Source organism: Hakea prostrata, chromosome 10, assembly GCF_041222555.1.
Source record: "Hakea prostrata isolate BN-2017 chromosome 10, UWA_Hpros_2, whole genome shotgun sequence".
Taxonomy (NCBI): Eukaryota; Viridiplantae; Streptophyta; class Magnoliopsida; order Proteales; family Proteaceae; genus Hakea; species Hakea prostrata.
Genome location: NC_142609.1, coordinates 25,645,114 through 25,650,562, shown reverse-complemented (window position 1 = coordinate 25,650,562; position 5,449 = coordinate 25,645,114). Strand labels below are relative to the sequence as shown.

The window sequence follows — 5,449 nt, the reverse complement described above, 5'->3', positions numbered from 1 at the left end:
AAAGTTTTGGATTCGAATTTGGATACTTCTCTAAATTTATGCCGGATTTGGATTTGAATTTAGATAGCGGTTTTGCTAATCGGATTCAAATACTGGTGTATCCGAGCCGAATCCAATTCATTTACAAGTCTAACCACACCCAACACCAACTTAATCAAGTATATCAACCAAAAGTGATTTCAACCAGATACTTGTCTAATGTGTGTCAATGCCAACTAATTTTGCACCAATACCATATTAGTGTCAATGGTGCCATTACAATAGGGTTGGGTTGGGTTGGGTATGGCTATTAAAAACCTTGATCCCCACACTAAATACCCTAATCATGACCCTAACCTTGTTAGTTTAGCTACTAGGCTACAAACACAAGGTAAACCTTGATGACAAGACAATAAAACCATCCATGGTTCCATATTTTTTTATATATATTTACCAAAAATATCGTATAGAATGGTAGGGTTTAGAAGGCCTGAGCTAGGATTTCTTAGGATGAATTCTCATCCTGACCCTAGGGTTAAGATTTTTACCCAAAATCCTGTTCGGGTTTAGGGCGACCAAGGTAGATAAGGACCAAACCTACATCATAATCAATTGTGGTTGATGCAAATTTCCTGAGCCAATCCACAAGTAAGGTGTCAAAGTGGATTTGATCAAGTCACTTTTGGGATGTACATAAGTGAATCAGAGTTGCATTAATTTGTATATGCCTTGTATTCACCTGGTGACACATGCACGAAGGCAAAACCTTGTGAAACAGTTAATGCAACCATTATTGAGAATTATAAATTAGGATACGGACAAACCAATTTAACTTAAAGCTTATGCAACGCCACTACAATAAATCTTCTTCCCTCGTCTCCCTTGGCTTCACTATCTAGTCCATTGTCATTAGATTCAGAGTAGATGTTTTGAATCGTCTGTCTGTTTCATGGTGAGAGATTTGCCTCTCAGAATTGAACCTAATGATGAAGCCAGGGGTCACGATGTGAATGCAAGTTAATTCCTAGGTTAGCATTTTATTGCACTCTCTTCTATGTTTTCTTTCATTGAATTTGCGCAATGGAGGATCTAATCAATTCTTTTTTTTTTGGGTAATCGGATCTAAACAATTCAAGTAAGAAGGTTTGTGTTTTTTCCATCCTAATATTTATAAGTTTTGGGTTTCGAATTGTTTTTCATTTTTCTATCTTTACAGCACTTTAGTGTAATCAAGATTTGATTTTGAAGGATTTGAAATTTTGATATATTGGTTTTGTCTACGATTTGATGCATCAATATTGTCAAATTTAAAATTTTTGGGTTTCATTTAATAACAATAGCTGATTATTGATATGGTTGCATAGTTGCATTTCAACTCTGCAATATGGTATTATCCCTTTTTTTATTTTTATAAATCTACTTTTGCACGGCTAACTTCATCTATTATGTTTTACCAAAAAACAAAATCTTATGCACTACAGTTTTTTTTTTTTTTTTTTTTACCCATCATGGGTTTTGATGACTAAAAGGTTGTTTTGTCCTTCTAAAAAAAAAACAACTTGTTTGTCTTTTATTTTCCCTTTATTTATTGGTGAATGTTGCAATTTGTTAACATTTGATATGATAAGAATTTTACATTTCATGTAATTTTATCATGAAAATAATTCCTTATCTTTACTAGATTTCAAGTTCACTTAAATGAGATTAAGTTAATAACTTTTTGTAAACTTATTGCAATATTTTTGCATTTGGAATTTTCATAGTTCGATTGATTTTCTTAGTTTTTTTTTTCTTTTTTCTATTCATTAAATAAATGATCATTGTGTGCTTTAAGACCAATACATGTTTTCCTCAACTACTATTCTCTCTAGATCTCAACGATAGTGTTCATGTAGGGGTGCAAGAACCAGATGGATGATCATCACTAAATGAATGAAGTTTACAGATATGTAAATACTGGTTGGTTCAAAAAACTAAAACAAAACCAAACTCAGATCGATTGAGTAGGTGAGCCTCTAAAAAATGGTCCCGTTATCCTTCTAGTTTGTTCATTCAAATTCGAATTCTAATTCAAAACCAACCAAAAAAAGGTTAATTAGAAAAAGCATTTAGGCTTTTCATTTTAGAGAAAATCCATGCAAGCAAAACAACAAACACATCGAAACGCATTGAAATCTCAACCACCATCAATCTTCCAAGCCAAACAAGGAGACCAGAACCACCTAAGAAGTCTATTACGCTCTTCTCTTATAAATAAGCACGTAGAGAGGAGTATGTCATTGCATTGATCTAGAAAAATACTAGGAGAAATGAAAGAGACAAGAGAGCATCAAGGATCTTGCAAGTACGTGTAACTATGGCCAATTCTAGTGTCATGAAGGTTTTGTGCCTTGTTTTGGTCTGCATGGTTGTGGAAGCACCAAATGCTGCAGATGCCCTCACTTGTGGGCATGTGGTCTCTCGATTGGCTTCTTGCCTCACCTTTCTGCGCAATGGAGGAAAGGTGTCTTGGGCTTGTTGCAATTCCGTGAGGGCACTCAACTCCACTACAAGAACCACTCCTGACCATCGGGCAGCTTGTCGCTGTCTCAAGAATGCCTATAGAGCCACTCCCAGCATCAAGGGAGGCAATGCTTCAGCACTTCTCGGAAAATGTGGTGTCCACCTTCCCTACAAGATCAGCCCTTCCATTGACTGCTCCAAGTTTATTTTCATCATCTAGATAACCCCGTGAATTTTCTAATCCTTTCTATTCCGACCCTGAATCTCAAACACTTAGATATGAGAATTTGATAATGGTTAACTGATTCTTGTATGACTAAGATTCAGATTTTGTTACGTTTTCAGGGTGAGGTGAAGTGAAAGTTCTCAGAGGCGAAGAAGATCAATAGACATGTCTAGATCCGGCAATTCCACATTAATGGTAGACAATGTTAATATTTATTTTGTACAGTCACCCAAACTAGGAGATAAACAAGCAGCTCAACTGCCTTACAATTGTATGTTAGCACATTGATAACTAGAGACTTTCAAACTTGTCCACCCCTAATGTGGAATTGCCGGATCTAGATATGTCTATTGATCTTCTTCGCCTCTGAGCACTTTCACTTCACCTCACCCTGAAAACGAAACAAAATCCGAATGTTAGTCAAACAAGAATCACTTAACCATTATGAGATTCTCATAACTAAGAGTTTGAGATTCACGGTAGGAATAAAAAGGTGAAAATTCATGGGGTTATCTAGATGATGAAAATATACTTGGAGCAGTCAATGGAAGGGCTGATCTTGTAGGGAAGGTGGACACCACACTTTCCAGGAAGTGCTGAAGCAATGCCTCCCTTGATGCCGGGAGTGGCTTTGTAAGCATTTTTTAGACAACGACAAGCTGCCCGACGGTTATGAGTGGTTCTTGCAGGGGAGTTGAGTGCTCTCACGGAATCGCAACAAGCTGAAGACACCTTTCCTCCATTGCGCAGAAAGGTGAGGCAAGAAGTCATTTGAGAGACCACTTGCCCACAAGTGAGGGCATCTGCAGCATTTGGTGCTTCCACAACCATGCAGACCAGAACAAGGCACACAACCTTCAGGACACTAGAATTGGCCATAGTTACACGTACTTGCAAGCTCCTTGATGCTCTCGTGTCTCTTTCTTTTCTCCTAGTGTTTTGCTACATTAATGCAATGACATACTCCTCTCTACGTGCTTACTTATAAGAGAAGGCCGTAACAGACTTCTTAGGTGGTTCTGGTCTCCTTGTTTGGCTTGGAAGATTGATGGTGGTTGAGATTTCAATGCTTTTCGATGTGTTTGTTGTTTTGCTTGCGTGGATTAATTGTTTTGGAAGTTGTTTGAAACCCAAAAACAAAGCTGAAGGAAATCATGTTGGTTTATTGTCTACACACTGACAAGGGTTTCCCCAAGCTACCCTACCTAGGCCTGTTCAGGCGACCCTACCCCCTAAGGTTGATTGGTAGGGGTCTCCTTAGGCTTCCCTACCCCCTACTATTTTGGGCTTGTTTTTATTTTCAATGCTTGACTTCCTAGGTTAATTCTAACTTGAATCGACAACTAATTAGGATAATTTGGGATGTGTTAGGCCATCTTTGGATTCACTTTGACAAGCTTACAATCTACTTGACAGGTGAGAAAATGAACTATATATATTTAACATTGAAACTAATTGTTATTGGACATGCATAATGACCATATGTTGTTGTTATATAGTTCTTTCATTCAATTCATTATTTGAAATTACATAGAAGCATGTCCTAGTCTTGCTATACTGAATTATGAAGTGACATGGTTGAGTTTGAGAATAATAGCATTATGTATGGACTTGACCTGAGGTTGTGGCATGACCATTGCCCCAAAAACCTTAGAATGACCATTCAGTTTAGGTTACACATCTAGGATGTCTAGCTGTACATGATTAGGTAACATCCATCATGTCGTTACCCTATCACTAGAGGTATTGATGCCGAGTGACACGTGGCAGCAGTGTTGGGTTGGTGGGTGCCCAAGACTAGTAACCAATGTGAAATCCCGCAAAACCCTAACCCAAAAATCCATATTGTAGGTCCAAAAACTCAGAGTGAGAGTAGAAGGCAACTGTGGGCCATCCAAATTGAAACCATTGGATAAGGTCTTGAACCAATGGAAGTATATGGAGATGATGCTAAGTCGGGAGTTTTGTCAGAATATGGAAGAAGATCTATCTCGGACATTGATGGACTTGGTAGATGGATCAAGAGTACAATACTAGCACAAGTAAAAGGTCCCGGAAAACCAAGTAAGACCCTTCCATAACTTAGAAAAGGACCCAAGAATGAACTAGGGCTTTCAGAACATCAATGCCACTCATGGAACAAAAGTATCAAGCTCTGGTTGCCTACCCTAGTTGCCCCAGGCGACCAACCCAATTTCAAGCAAAAAGGGTATTTTGGAAAATTGATGTTTTTGAAGCCCTATTTAATAATTTTTTCATTCTAAAACATGTCATTATGTTCTTAAGCCTTCAGAGAACGGTAGAGCTTCTCAAGAGAACCCTCTCCAAGGTGAAGGAAGGTGTGGAAGTGTCCATCAAGTTTCCGATTGTCGTCTATCTTTTTAAAAGGTTAGTATTCACTTCTTCGTTCTAATTCTTATCTTTTTCTTGTTTCCACCTACTGTTTAGAACTAGAAAAAGTTCTATACTTGCTGTTATGACCTATCTCTTCTATCCTCTTTGTTCTAGAGTGAATCTCCATTCACTCTAGATCTTCTGTGAACTTCACGGTAAGGTTTTGGAAAAGACCTAGTATAAGATCCATTAGGTTTTCATACTTTTTGTTTGGTTTGATCTCCAAACCATGTTAGACCATGATCTATATGATTTCAGACCTTTATCTTTTATCCTCTTTACTCTAGAGTGAATCCCCATTCAGTCTACCTCTTCCGTGAATCTTGCGGTATGATTTCGGTGAAAACC

At 37.8% G+C, this 5,449-nt stretch overlaps 2 pseudogenes; one reads left to right on the top strand and one right to left on the bottom strand.

The window, feature by feature from the left end:
- Positions 1-2,335: 2,335 nt before the first annotated feature.
- Positions 2,336-2,701, top strand: LOC149002360 (non-specific lipid-transfer protein pseudogene; annotated as a pseudogene).
- Positions 2,702-3,088: 387 nt separating this feature from the next.
- Positions 3,089-3,586, bottom strand: LOC149002359 (non-specific lipid-transfer protein pseudogene; annotated as a pseudogene).
- Positions 3,587-5,449: the final 1,863 nt, after the last annotated feature.